Raw genomic sequence first — 15,641 nt, forward strand, 5'->3', positions numbered from 1 at the left:
GTAGCTGTGTTTCTCCTTCTTATCGGGTCTGGAGCCTAGCGAACTGTTGGCTGGTTGGTTTGTGTACAGCAACCATAGCAACGCACAGAGCTGACCATAAGCCGTAAACAGACAAGAGGCCGTAACTGAGCTAAAAACCCAGATGGAGACGCATATTCCGAATGCCCTGTATACATGTACTAAAATGCCTCTAAAACCTGAATAATACCGGAATAGCCCACATGTCTTAATCGGAAAAAGCTATATTCGGAAAAAGGCCTCATTCGGAATATGCTGTTTACATGATCTGTATCAAATTCAGAATATTGTCATATTCAGAATACTAGTGGAATATTGGTGTTCATGTAAATGTACTCAGTGTCTCACTGTACCTGAAACAACACATCCTCAACCAGAGATAGCAGACAAGTCTACAGCCGATATCGCTGACACTGGGCAACTCACACCCAAAAAAAAATCTAGATTGCTCTAGCAAATTGCACTACATATAAGAGGAAAAATATGTATCTTTTTATTTTGAGGTGAACTGTCCCTTTAAACCATTTTCTCTGGAACTCAAAGATAGTGTCTGTGAGTTCTGCCTGGGTAAACATGCTTAAGCTTCTGTCAATCAGCGGTAATCAGATTGTGTGTAATTTGACAGGTCAGAAACGCCGGGGGTTATAATTCTGTGTATCGTATTATGTGTAGAAGACATTGGGCTATGTTTAGACCAGTGATAACGCTGTGTGGAACAGGGCAGCATCCTCATTCATTTCACTAAGACCAGCTCCAAAAAAAACAAGACATCTGGCAAAAAACAGTTCAACTTGGCTTAACTTTTGCCACATTGCGTGTGACATCATCTCGCAACTCACTTTATTGGCTAATAAAATGCATGCAAACGCACATAACCAATAGATTTCATTAGGTCATGAGCAGCCTAGTTTTACTGTTTAATTCACGAATGTATATACAGTGTGTATGTATGTATGTGTGTGTGTGTGTGTGTGTGTGTGTATATATATACACACACACACATATACACACATATATATATATATATATATATATATATATATCTATACATACACACACACACATAATATATATAATAATAGTATGTATATATGGGTGTGTGGTGTGTGTGGTATATTAGATTAGATTAGAATTTTACAATATATATTATAGTGTGTGTGTGTGGGTGTGTACACATATATATATATATATATATATATATATATATTATATATATTATATATATATAGTGGGGTGGAGTAGTCAGTCAGTAGGGAGCGCTGGTTCAATCCCGTACGGACTGGTAGCTGGAGAGATGCTTTTGAGCAAGGCACCAAACCCCAATGCTCGGGGGGACCTTTCCAAGGGCAGCCCCCCCCCCCTCTGACATCTCCATTAGAGCATGGTGTGTAATTCAGGCATGTGTGTAATAATAACAGAGTGTAAATTGTAATTTCCTCTTGCAGGCATACATTATTATTATTATTATTATTATTATTATTATTATTATTATACAGTATATTTAATAAAAATAAAAAAGGAGCACAAAATGACAGTCAGCTGACATTTAAGAACAGCTTGTTTATTGCTAAGGCCATATGGTCAAAGTTAAAAGAATAATTAAAAATATAATGAAAACAACTTAACACTAGTAAATTGCTGGTAAACAACAAAGACAACCATTAGATGGGAAAAGGGTATTTTACAATAACTTTGAATGCACCACGTGGCTGGCAAGGCAAGTTGGAAGTGAACACACCGTCTGGGTGGTGGTTTTCCGACGGGCAGCGTTAGACTGTTAGACATCCCGCTGTTGAAATCCTCTACAGTGAAATACAGTCACACTTCTACACTGTTTAGCTGTGAGCAGCGTAGCCGTGTTTAGTCCAGCTGCTAGCTAACGGTAGGCTAACGCTACCTGCTGCCAAGTGTAATGTTAACTAGCGTCACATGCAGCGACATTTCTGTTGCCTCTTACATCCGTTTTGGGCACCAGTGTCGTATTAGCACCGGATCTTGTTACCCGACCCTATTATTGTTGGACTGGGTGTGTCTTTGAGTTATTCTGCTGCCAACAGATGGAACCTTTTATTAGTTTATCCAACAAGCACCACTATTACTGGCACACATTTGGCACCCGGCAGATGGAAACTTCAGACTGTTGATGTCAGGAAGGACGCTGTAAGATGAACTGCGAGTATGTAAGGTAGTAATGTGGAGAAAGCTACAAGGTTGTACAATTGTTGCATTGGAGCTCAATCAAAGCGGGATCATGTTATGCTATCATAAAAGGCTGAAAAACTGGCAGCAGATAAAGCATCAGTTGCCCTCCACTTTCCTGTAGAAATCTCCAGCTGACAAGAAAGCTTCGCCACTTATTTTGCCCCCTCCTTTTTCTTGTACAAATCACCCCTGGCTAAATGAATGTAGCGGAAAACGAGGGACTTGAGATAGTAGATCAGAGGCCTTAATATGAACCACACTGTGTGTTGTTCTTCCCATCTTCTGTGTTCTCCGCATCAGGAGTGAAACTTCCTTTGATGAATATCTACAAAGAGATTTGAGACCTGTAAAGAGAGGCAATTTAGCCAGGTATGTTATCTTAAGCCTGGTAATTTGGGAATTCAATTCACTCATATGGGGAACCAGGGGAGCCTGTGGTTGGTGTTTATCAGGCACACTTGCGTGACGTCTGCGCATTGAAATAGAGAGTTCCGGGGTTATCTAATCAATGACGGACCACCTCTTAAGTCCGGGGTTATCATAGCTCTGGTCTCCCTCCCTTTTCTTTGTGCTGCTGTACCGTGGATCAGGCCCTGTCTTTCCCCTGAGTTACACATCTAATCACGGCACTGTCATCCCTCATCCCTAATTCTGTTGGCAGGGCCTGTCAAACAGCATACGCTGAAAGACGGGGTGACTTTGAAATGCTGCTAATGACCCTAGGATATAACTACCCTTTCTCTCTTTTAAACCCCTCTCTCTTGTCCACTCCTGTCATTTGCACTCGCGGTCATCCTCTTTCTTGTTCACTGCAACTCTCTGGATCTACTGATAGGAAAATGCAAGGAAGGAATCATATCTGTTCTTTGTGAGACGATTCAAGCTGGATGTGGCCAGGCTGGGAGGCAAAGTGGTTAAGGGTTAATGTGAAGAGGCGCTTCTGTCCAAATGTTATTTAACCTTTTATTTAAACTGGGGAACCCCACAGATTAAAAATCTCCTCTATCAATGGAGGCCGGCCAAGTCACAGCATCCAGACAAACATAAACGTCTCTGAGAGAGAAAAAACCACACATACAAGCAAAATACAATCAAAGCCACATAGCCGAAAGACTGCTTTATAAGCAATCCAACAGGCAACACTTCAGCGTCAGGAAACCAGCAGGCTCATTGCCAAACCTATTTAAATCGTGACTAAACAAAGCAAAGACAGCTCCTTATTGAGTCCGCCGCAAGATCCTTCATTAACCGTTTAAACTCACTGGGAGAGCTTTCAGCTTTAAGTCATTTTGCAGCCAGTTCCAAGAAGAGGGAGTGGAGTACATAAAGGTACTTTTGCCTAATCCTGCTCTGACCTTAGGGACAGATAACAGAAACAAATCCCGGGACAGCAAACCGTAATTATACATTTATGTGGAAAACTGAAACATGGACTAAGTTAAGCAGAGGACAGGGTGGCTGTCAGCTGGAGCATAGACGGGGACACTGATGAGAGACAGAGGTACAGTCGGTAACGCAGCTCAGAGCTACAGTGGAGACAGGAACGGGTGATGCATGTGAATATAAAACAACCTAATCAAGTGCCAGCATGGCAAAAGGAGCATCCATTCTGTCTCTGTGGAGGAAAACCTGATTTCAACCAAACCTTTTATGCATTTGCGGCCCACTTACTCCTTTCCACAAGCTTCTTCTACTTTCCCGGCAGCCAATTCTTTCCATTCAGCATTTCAGATTTGAAACTTGTTTGAAATAGGCAATCCATTACAAGGGAGTATGTTTTTATTAATGTATCGTAAAAATTGCGTAGTCCTTCAATAGTCTTTTTTTTTTAGTGGTATGCACGCTACTCCTGGAATGGACTCCCAGTACATTCAAAGAACTGAGAAAGTCAAATCAAAATCATTCTGTGCATACCGTGTAATTGCAATGTTTCCGGTTCAATTCCGACCAGGAGTCTTTGTTTGCATGTCATCTCCCGTTCCTCAATCTATGCTGTTATACCGTCATATTAGCGCAATAATGTCACACATGTCAATGTCAAACAAGAGTCTACAGCCATGCTTGGGGCTCTGTGAAGCTGTAGCACAGCGGTACATTGGGCTAAGTGCTAATGCATGCTAACAGGCTCACCGTGACAACGGTAATGTTCCGCTGGTGTAATGTTGACCATATTCACTGTTTGTTAACGGTTTGACCCTAAGCACAAATTGCTGCTGAGGCTGATGGGAATGTCATCAGTTTTGCAGTTATCTGGTCATAGACCAACCTGTTGGACACATTTACTGTAGAATAGATGATTTTTGCTCTAGATAAAAAGTTATGACAGGGCAACATGAACAATTACCAAAGTCAGTGGGATTTATCCCCTGGGGATCGTGGATATCTGTACTAAATGTTATAAACAGTGTATCCAATAGATAGTGTTAGAATTTTCTAACTTGGCTGGGGTCCAATTGAGAATTAAGAAAAGGTTTTAATGAAAGATCATGATGAAGATGATAAGACAAAGACAATACGACACAAACAACATGATAACACTGCAGCTTGCAGCGGACTGGATCCATGCTTTCCCCTGATGGAGTCACATGAGACCAGTCCTTATTATTCCTTTATCACACACCTTGCTTTATCCCCTGCACCTGGGGACGGTTCCTTTTCACCTGGTGCATTCACGTCCATTCTCATTGGTCCGTTGTGCGCATCTTCGCTGTCCAATGAGGGAGAACATACCTCTAAACTCTGCCCCTTTGGGGTCGTTTTTGGTCACAGATTAAAAGGTTCTATCATGTAAATGAGAAATTCTAACATCAATACAGTTTAACCAACATTGCATTGTCTTAGCCTAGTCTAAGACTCCAGGGGGCAGGAGACAGGAGGCCACCTCCTGGTGTGTAGCAGAAGGCTCCTTTCCATATGTTAAAGGCCAGGCTTGACCTGATCAATTCTTTAGAGGAAGAGAGGGGGTAGGTGAGAAACAAATGGGCCATCTTGACCTCTTCACAGACAAAATGCAGATTAGCCTATCCTGGCTGCATCAGACATAAAACAGAAACACATTGTTTTCAAAACATTGTTTTTAACTTTTTATAACTCAACAATAGTTAACCTATAAAAAGAAAATTGTGATACTGGTACCTGAGGTTTGATTGATACCAATATATCTTCTGCCTTCCTTTGCAAATTTAAATCCAACTCTGTGTCATGGCAATGTGTGCAGAGGAACCGTTTTTTTAGCAGTAGCGTGATCTTGCGTCATTTGGTGGATCTTGGTCCCCCCCCCCTTGACCTCTGCTGCTCCGCTCCGCGGGGAGCTCCGTGCGCTAATGCCACAGAGGGAAGCCACACACACCTCTCAGCTGCACACTCTGCCCACACTAACATGACACAGAGCTGCTTCAAAATCTGCAAAGTATCCCTTTAAAACAGAAGTTCTTGAAGGTCAAAAAAGTATTGACTGGCACTACACAAACATTGACAGTGAGGAAAGCATTCAAATTTGGCCTCCTATTATTTGAAGAAAAAAAAAAAAAAGTTAGTATACCTTACTTTAATTAGAATATTTGCAGTCACAGAGTTCATGCACAGTTCATCTGTTGGGATCGTGTACATATTCAGATAACTAAAAATAAGACTGATATCCTTTGAAAATGGTCCGGATTAAATCCATTCTGCATGTAATGTATTATTTAATAGGATAAAACATGCATATTAACTTCTCAGCGAGGTGCTAAAACATGCCTGATGAAGAGAAGCATTTGAAACTGCCATAATAGTGTCATTCCTCATTTCACTTTTCCCTTTTTTTGCCAGTTTGTGAGTTTGTAAACAGTCTGAATTTAGTTTTGTCAGCATTCAGAACACACTTCAGTTGACATAAGGTATTTAAGTAGTGTTAAAAACAGCTTGTAGGAGTGGGAGGGAGGAGTGAAGGATGTAAGCAGAGTTGTATCATCAGCAGATGCCGTGTAAGTATCGTCAGCAAAGGCAGGACTGTATAGGCCACTGACAAACTGCTGTCTCACTCCCTTGCTTCTTCTTTTCTCTTTTTCAAATTCCACTTTCTCCTCTCAACCAGACATTTTTTTTCTGCCAAAGATGATCTAATAAAACTCTTCCATCTCGATATAATTTCTCAACCAAACATGAGGTCGTGCAGTCTCTCAATCCCAAACTTCTCTCACCAAGTTTGACCTCATTTGCTTATTGATTCCAATCTACCATTTCAGCCAAATTTGCACAAGGCTCAAAGAGCAGAGTGAGTTACAGAAGCCAGAGAGGGCGGACCTTTTGGAAGCGGACAGGCTCTTCCAGTGGTTGTTGCCATGGTTTTTTGTTGTTGGGACAAACTGTCGGCCAGTGGCTGAGTGCCTGAGCTGCTGTTTGTTAAAGATAAGTGGAAAAGCCAGAGGAGAAAGAGGGAGTCAGACAGACACAGAAAGGGAGCCCTGTTTGGTCCCCCCCTGCCCCCCTCAAAGCTTCGTCCACCCCACTCTTTCCTCAATGTGGGAATTCTGATAGATCACGCTCCCTTCTTTAAACTGTACCGTTCTCCATGCGTTTCCCTGACCCGCGCCCCTCCCTGCCCGCTATCAAAGCTCTGTTGGCTGTGCACTGGCCGCTTTGATATCGTATAGTGTTTCTAGCAGTCTCTCTCTCTCTCTCTTTCTCTTTCTTTTTCTCTCTCTGTCTGTTTCTCCTTTCCCACAATATGGTAAAAGAGCACAGAGCGCCAACAGGGACCTGCTCACTGTCAAAGAGAAAAGACAGGGAGACCTTAGAGGGAGTTGAGGGAGGCACTGATTGAGGGAGGAGAGGAGGTAAAGGTGGTTACAGTAGCCCCTTTCACACAGCCTGTTCAAGGTGGGATTTATGCGCCTTAAAGTCGCTTCGCCGCCTGTGTGAAAGTTACAAAGACGGCATGGGGGAACGGAATAGTTGCGCCTTTAAGCCGGCAGTAGAGGTAGTTAGAGTCGTAACAGAGCCGGGCCAACGTCTGTGTGAAAAGGAGAGCCGGCGTGGCGGGACTACATACAGTAGGGTTCAAGGGTTGACCCCAGGCAGGTCAAAAAGTGACAAAGCTGTGTTTTAAGTAGACAAAGTTATTAATAAATCACATAAACGTTTCGTGCAATTGTCCACCTTTGTATTCCACTCGTTCTCTCCCCTTCTCTGAAACACACACAGGTGCAGCGGCCCTCTCTGTCCTCTCTCTTTGAGGTGTGCTACTATAATACATACTGTAGAGTTGCGGTTTGTGGGTCCGATCAGGTGAGTGTGGTTGAGCAGTGGAGCTGATCGGCTCACACACACTGGAAGCCGACGCTGTCGTGTTACACATCATGCCTCTTTTGAGCCCTGAATGCCGGGGGATTATGCCACCTTTGCTTGGTTCTGTGTGAATAAACCACGCCGGCATAACAGCTGACCGGATTGCGGCGCTATTGCGGAATCTTTTCGTGAAAGTGGCTAGTGACCGTGATCAGTGTTACTCTTCTTGTTGCCATCTAGATTTACAAGATCTAACATGATAATGCTAAGCTAATCTAATTGTGTCCCCCCCCTACTATCTCTGCACTGAAAGAAAATTAATAATTGTATTATTTCCCATCAGTTGAACTCTTTCTATAAATTCAGAAATTAGCTGATGGTCTCACAAGAGGAGACCCCCCTGCTCCTTTGGTCTTGTTAAACCGTGAGAACACGGTCCACAGTTAATTGCGTGCTTCTAGAGAGCTCGGTTTCTTTCTCTAACAAATGAGCTTCCGCCGTTACATTCGTCATTTTAACAGCAGTGAGCAGTGCCGGGTTAAAATGCGAAGCCAGCGAATTTGCATGTGTTGTTCATTAATTGCTCTTTTGCCGAAAGTGAGAGAGATGATTCATAATAATATATTTGTTAACCTCTTAGCTTATCAGATCTGGGTATTTTAGCAGTTTGGAATCCAAAAGAGAAACTGACCCTATTGGCATCTCGCAGTAGTAGAGGTAATGATGTTTTTGAACACAGACAACACATGTTGAATGCTACAACAGGAGAGCGCACTGACTCGACCTGAACTGAGTGAGAAAATAAAGGCCTGACTGAATGAGCAACCAAGCGAGCGAGTAACTGAGTGAGTGTGCATGAACGTGTGATTGCATGTGGTGTGTCATGGTCATTACCATGGAAGTCCAGAGCCCTGAGCCTGGGCTTTTTATAAGCTTGACCTGACTGTTGCAGTCAGGCCAACCAAACACACACAAACACACACACATACGCACACTATCCCTGCCCGTTACCAAGGGACCTCCAGGCTGCGCGCACACACAAGTCACCTTCAAGCGTCCACAATCGCAACCTCCTTTTGCTTTTGTGTGTCTGCGTATGTGTGTGTGTGTGTGTACATCTGAGATCTGAGTCTGATTGTTCGCCATCCTCAGAGAGCGAGGATGAGCGTGACTTCATGATCGCTGGCTTCTGATGAATCACACCAAACTTGCCTGATGCAAATGTCTGTTTGCTTTGTTGGTTAGCCTACTTTGGAGGACGGAGGCCGTGTGTGTGCGTGTCTGTGTGTGTCTGTGTCGTCTTGAATTATTCACTGGGAGTATTTGATTTCCTGGCACCATACATTACACGTGTCCTTTCTGAGCTTTTGCCTCAGAGTTACTGTGTGTATACATCCACTTTTTTTTATTAGTAGAACAGTACAGTGCTGTTCTTATAGCATAGGCAGTGGCCCCATTGATGTGTTTTGTGCTATCATTTTTCAAGTTGAAAGTTCTGGGACTCTGTTCCCCTAAATATAATGTATATTATGTGCTTATTATCTGCTTAGTTGGTTTGCCAATAGACAGAGGGGCAATGTTTAATCCTCTAGCAGACCAGGCTCTGTACTTAAACTTAAATAATGTTTAGGGTGCAAAACAAGGACCTTGACCCATTTCAACATAAGCCCCAACAATTAAGTTATTATTAAGTTATACATTACAGCTACGTCAGATTTTGTACTTTGGACAATATATAGTCTAACAGGTTAGCAACTAATGACTATTTTCATTATCTATTTATCTCTCAATTATTTTTTTGATTAATCAATGACAATAATAGGACTTGGGCATATGAGAATTTATATTGTCAAAACAATAAAAACGTCTGTTATTATATACTGTATATATTTTTATTTTGTGTATATCATTTGTCAAGTATTTCCCAGAGCCAAAGACACCTTTCAAATTGCGAATTTTGTCTACTCAGTTGTCCCAAACCTAAAGCTTTCAATTTTCAATGCCGTACAGTAGAGAAAAAGCTGCTTTTTGAATGTCTGCTTTTCAAGTATAATAAAGCATTCAGTATTGCTCTGGTGGTATATTTGCCTCCTTCAGTCTACACACACACCAAACCAGCCCTCGGAGGAAATGGCAAAGAAAGCCTGTGTGTGTGTTTGTGTGGGTCTGACTGTGTGCATGTTTATATGTTTGCGTGCGTGTGGGACTGTGTGAGTTGCCAAGCAGCCAAGAGCAGCAGACGGGACCGGACGTAGGCGGGCGGGGGGGGGGGGGGTCAGGAGAAGTCCTCTGGGACACCCTGACCCCTGAACTCTATGCAATAACTCTTTGCTGCTGTGGATGATATAAAAATGAAGACACAGTCAGACTTCATAGGATGTGATTGGTCCTGCTATGCCTCCTTAAAGCCCTCTGGAATCCTGACATTTGTTGTTAGGGAAAAGCAGGAAATTCAACTGGGGGGGGGTTGGGGGTTGGGTGTGATTTCATGGTCTGAAAATGGAGAACATCACAAGGCTTCCTGCAACCGGCATTGACATATATGCTGCAGAAGTTATTATTTCCCCGTCTCTGACAGAGTTCTCATTTTCTCCTTCTCTATGTTGGTCTTCCTCTCCCCCTTCCATCCATCCATCCAGCGAATGTGTAGGAGGGATAAAGGTCGTCCTTTTGTCATCAAAACTCCAGATTAGTTTTGCCTCGGTGCATCTGACTCTCTGCTTTATCACTGTGGCCAGAGGAGCCACAAGGTTCAGCTCGCCCCTTCTGCAAAGTAATAACTCCGACCAGCTACTATTGCATTCTCCGCCGCTATCTCCTACACTGCTATTACCACAACATTCTTGGATAGGGGGATTGTTTTCATGGCACGGGCTGTATTGGGCTGTATAGTGGAGACTGACAGGCAAGCGAAGAGCGGCAGGATGCGACACGCAACATATGTCACGAGCTGCGATCAAACCAACAGAGTTGTAATAGTCGCTTCAGTCTGCCGAGGCCCAGAGCAGAACATAAAGGCGCTGCTGACTGCATGTCGTAAGCCTGTCTTTTTTTTTTTTTTTTTTTTATTTTTATTTTTTTTTATATATATTTCTGCGTTGATGTGGTCTTTGCGGACTCTGTAACCTCACGAGTTGGGGATTTCTCTGAAAGTCGGTTTGGCTAATATTGCAGTAAGCTCCAGTACAAGACAGTGAAATTAATGAAATTAATACTTTTATTGAATTGTCATTTTTTTGTTGCTTTGGCACTCCAAAAAACCGCCCGCAAAGTCAGACAGCAAAAAGCTGCCAACGGGGAATGAAGATCTTCAGAAGATTGCGTAGATGTGGCATGTGATTTTAGACGAGTACAGTATCTGTGAGAGCGTATAGGCAGTGTAGATGAGTACATCTGTCAATTAGAGCACATGAATTAGCCTGCACCCTCTCCACTCTCAGAGGGGTTCGTTAACCTTCTCCCCCCTTGTGAACACTGGTGGCCTTTGCTTTGGGGAGTTTCAGGCTGGTCAGCAAAGTCAATGACATAGTTCAAAATGAACACGTTTTCTGGTTTTAGTCGCTTCCATTAGGCCATCTTTTTTTTTAAGATTATTTTTTGGGCATTTTTAGGCCTTCATTTGACAGGACAGCTGAAGACAAGAAATGGGAGAAAGAGAGGGGGGGGGGTGACATGCAGCAAAGGGCCGCAGGTCGGAGTCAAACCCGGGGCCGCTGCGTCGAGGATTGACCTCTATATGTGGGCCCCTGCTCTAACAACTAAGCTATCCGGGCGCCCCTTTAGGTCATCTTTTTATTTAAAATAACAAAGTTCCCATCTCAGTTTATTGAAATTGAATGATTGCCAAAGACTTTATTTTTGACAACTTATCTGGGGCTGGATCATGTTAATTGATGCATTACTACAGTGAGGGGAAAAATATATGATCCCCTGCTGTTTTTAAAGAAATGATCAGTCTATAATTTTAATGGTAATTGAGAGACAGAATAACAAGAAAATCCAAAAAAAACGCATGTCAAAAATGTTATAAATTGATTTGCATTTTAATGAGGAAAATACGTATTTGACCCCTCTGCAAAACATGACTTGGTGGCAAAACACTTGTTGGCAATCCCAGAGGTCAGAAAGCACTGAACTGCCCGAGATATTAGTGTAACAGCTGATGGTTTCTATCAACAAAGCAAAATCGCTCCCTCCTTTTTTTCCTTTCTTGCTTTCTCTGTGAAATGATCTATACAGAAAATCTGATAGAAAACTGTAATGGTGAAACATAAAGGCTGTGTGTGCTACATTGGGGGTTTATCGGCTCAACAGGACGTCACACAAGTGGGTCATTTAAATGACACTCCCACAACCCCGAAAATGGACAAAATGGACCCACAGATACTTGTACTTATGTACGTGAAATGCAATGGTTTTATTAGGAAGCTAAGAACTCAGAATACAGGACACAAGGAAAAAAAAAAATGGCTGAATACAAGAAAGCGGACGATCTCTCTCGGGTAAGGGGGGAGACTGCACTTAAATACACATGACAGGGGAGACAGTGAGATACAGGTGCAACACATTAGGGTGGGGGACAGGTAATCACACAGGCCGGAAGATCTACAACAGGAAGTATACAAGACGACACAAGGGAGAACAGAGAACTTTCAAAATAAAACAGAAACGTGACACTAACCACTTCAAAATAGGACTTCTATTTCTATTTTTACGTGAAGTGTTTGCAGCCCTTTGCACAGAAATGGATCATTACCTGTCAAGATTTCTATTAAATTAAAATACCCATACACAGGAAGCGACTTAGTGACTGTCAATGAGTTTATCACCAGTTGCGTTTTGAGAGATTCTGTTTTTATTTCTCGTTTCCCTCTGATCACAGGGAACAACAACAATCCCAAAGCAAAAGCTCACCGTCTCACCTGTGACTCACACTATCCTACGCCGTGTGTGCACTGCAGGTGTAGCCAGTTAAAAGATACATTTTCTAGAACCTTCACTTGCATCACGCCGTCTTTATCAGTGGATGGAGTTAGCTCAGTTGTTAATGTAAGTGTATTGTAAGTTTGGGAACTACACTTATTTTCTATCTTGCTTGTAGATAGAGATATTAGCACCCATGTTTTTGCGGTAAAAATTAAGCCAGAGCCAGGAGACGGTTAGCTTAGCTTAACTTAGCATTAAGACTTGAACCAGGGGGGAAACCGCTAGGGGTTAGGGTTAGAAATCAAAAATGACTAGTTGAGGTTTTATAAGCTGGTTATATGTACCAGACTATTTCTTGGCCAGGTGCAGTCACTCCCTGTCTTGGCCTCATTGTGAGGTTGCCAGGCAACCAGTGGAGACTCTGGTAAGCCAACTGGCTGCTGGTGATGGCTTGATACAGTACACACATTAGAGTGGTATTGATCTTCTCATCAATCTTCTCTTCTCTCTGCAAGAAAGCAAAAGTGTATTTCCCTAAAATGTTGAATTATTACTTTAAAGGCAACAATATGTGCTATGGATGAAATTGTAAGAGGTGCTTAGATGCTGCCCACCCCCACCCCCACCCCCACCCCCACCGGTGAAGTAAGTCTCCCAGCGATGGGGAGTGCCGTAACACTGCAGTTTTATCAGAACGACATGACATGACTAAATGTAGATTAGCTCGTCCGTGAACAGATGCAGTTTAACCGGCAGTGGCGGTTAACAATACTGACAACAACTCCCATGATCCCAAGCAAACTTAACAACGTTATCAGAAGTCTGTGTTTACATCCATGGTATCGATTGAGAGAAATGAAAATGACATATTGTACGTGTTCCAACAAACAGGGCCGGCGTGGTGCCGGGGTCACAGAGGCAGATTACAGCTGCACCGGTATGCACAGGCACTTAGATAGAGAGTGTACTTATAGGCAGATAATCGGAGAGTGTACTTACAGTCGGATGCAAACACAGAGTTGGAAAAAACACACGCTAAGCCAAATGTGGACATGCCAAACACAAGACAAACACAAATCAAAACAAAGCATGCAAAAACAAAGGAGATCCAGCAAATAAGGAAGACAGAGAGAATAGCACAGTCCCATCTGTCAAACAAATGTGAAGACGCTTCTCACACACACACACACACACACACACACACACACACACACACACACACACACACACACAAACAAACAAACGCATTCACACACACGCACAGCAGGCATCATTTAGTTACAACTGAGGATATCTGCCTTGTCCTTTAGCAGTTGATCCTGAGGGGCCGCGTGTAGAAGTTGCATGAAAGTTTGTTTTTGAGCTGAGCAAGTTAGAGCTTTATGAGAGCCCATGGGAGATATGGTGGCACACACACACACACACACACACACACACACACACACACACACACACACACACACACACACAGCGCGCACACACACATCTATCTACCCATACACACACTCAGGCACGAGGCTTGGGCGGCAGCTCGCACTGGCCCCAACCAACAGTGAGGAGTTTGTTGTCATAGCAACAGTAAAATGAGATGACTTTACTGTCAGCCGTAATGTTTCATGGCCCCCTTGCCGCTATGGCAACATAACAAGGAGGAGGAAGAGGAGATGGAGAGAAAGAGAGCATCGGAGCCATCTCTGCATTCCAGTGGACTCCTACCAGGAACGATGTCACTACGATGCCCTTACTTCCTTCCAAAGACACACACTCACACACACACACCGTGATAAGCCTGTCAAACACATGCATAAATGCACTCTGACAAAGAGATGAGACACACACACACACACACACACACACACACACACACACACACACACACACCTTGAAAAGCCTGTCAAACACCCTTTCCACCTCGCCCATCTCTTTGATTATGCACTCACTATTTTCAGCTGCGGCGTTATCGTCGCCGGGGCAATTTGAATTCATTATGCTCAAAGTCAATATTGATGCAACAACGCCGTACCTCAGACAGGTACCGCTTGTTGAATGAGCGCACGTGCTGTCAGGAAGTGGGAGAAGTGAAAAGAGACGAGAGAGGAGAGAAGAATCGGAGAGGAGATCAAAGATTTCCAGCTCCGGCGAGCGTTTCCCCGCACTGCCAAGAGAGTCGGATGGAACAGCGGGGGTGACTATAGGTTGGCCGACTATACGCAGGGAGAAACAGCGCAGCAGCTATACATCACAGTTCTATATTTAGCTCTGTCCTTCCACTACAGCCTATCATCGCCGTTAAGCAGAGTTAACGGCGATGGTAGAAAAGTGAAAAGATAATAGGTGGAAGAGCAGACAGACACAGAGAGGAAGGGGAACAAAAAGCAGAACCGGAGAGGAGCCGAGTTGTTTTGCTCTGTTGCCATGGTGACAGGATGGCCGGAGCTGTAGCAAACTGACAGTTGTCACGGCACAGCCGGTTGCCATGGGTGACAGCTGTCAGTCAATCAGGCAGAGTGAGGGGACAGATCGGCCCATGATCACCTTGGATTAGAGAGCGATCACACTACACAGGGGCCAGCCAGAACATCTCTGTGTTTACTGTGTGTGTGTGCGTGCATGCATGCGTGTGTGTGTGTATGTGTGTGTGTCTGTGTGTGTCTGTTTTGCAACCTTTTTGTATCTGTTTATTTATGTATGCATCTGGACTCCTTTGCCAGAATATGTGTCTATGTCAATTCACTTGTGTGTGTGTGTGTGTGTGTGTGTGTGTGTGCATGTGCATCCTAGCGAGGGTGTGTATTTGTGTCCAGACTCCTAAAAATGTTCACAGGGTGATTGGAGCAGATTACATTTAGCTGTGGCGGCTGCTCGGGTCCTTCCCACAGCTGTCTGCGATGGAGGACAATCAAAGGCCTACTTGTGAGCCGTCTGATTTTGGTGTGATACTCAGACCTGTTCCTCTTCAGTTACCACACTCTGCCTGGGTCTAATGAGCAGAGCAGTGCTCGTATGTTAGGGGAATTATGGTCTGATTAGAATAGGGCTGGATTTGAAATCACACTCTTAACTTGTTTCTTTCTTTGCTCTGCAAATCTCTGGATTGGGATCATCTGTGATAACAGTTAAAACTATTTGTAATGTACAGTGGCTTGAATAAGTTTACATACCCTTCACCATACACAGAGATAGGCATGGGGAACTTACCATAAGATCATCTCTCAATGCAAATCAAA

The 15,641-nt window shown here is 43.5% G+C and overlaps 1 protein-coding gene and 1 long non-coding RNA gene across 4 annotated transcripts in view; one reads left to right on the forward strand and one right to left on the reverse strand.

Annotated features, from left to right (window-relative positions):
* The window catches only part of ches1 (checkpoint suppressor 1), a 108,214-nt gene that overhangs the window by 55,713 nt on the left and 36,860 nt on the right, over positions 1-15,641 (forward strand). The gene's annotated exons all lie outside the window — the stretch shown is intronic.
* Positions 11,020-15,641, reverse strand: part of LOC116706195 (uncharacterized) — a 28,169-nt gene continuing 23,547 nt past the window's right edge. The window contains exon 4 of the long non-coding RNA XR_004336168.1: positions 11,020-11,265. This is a non-coding gene — a long non-coding RNA (uncharacterized LOC116706195). The remainder of the gene's footprint in view (positions 11,266-15,641) is intronic.

This window comes from Etheostoma spectabile, chromosome 18, assembly GCF_008692095.1.
Source record: "Etheostoma spectabile isolate EspeVRDwgs_2016 chromosome 18, UIUC_Espe_1.0, whole genome shotgun sequence".
NCBI lineage: Eukaryota > Metazoa > Chordata > Actinopteri > Perciformes > Percidae > Etheostoma > Etheostoma spectabile.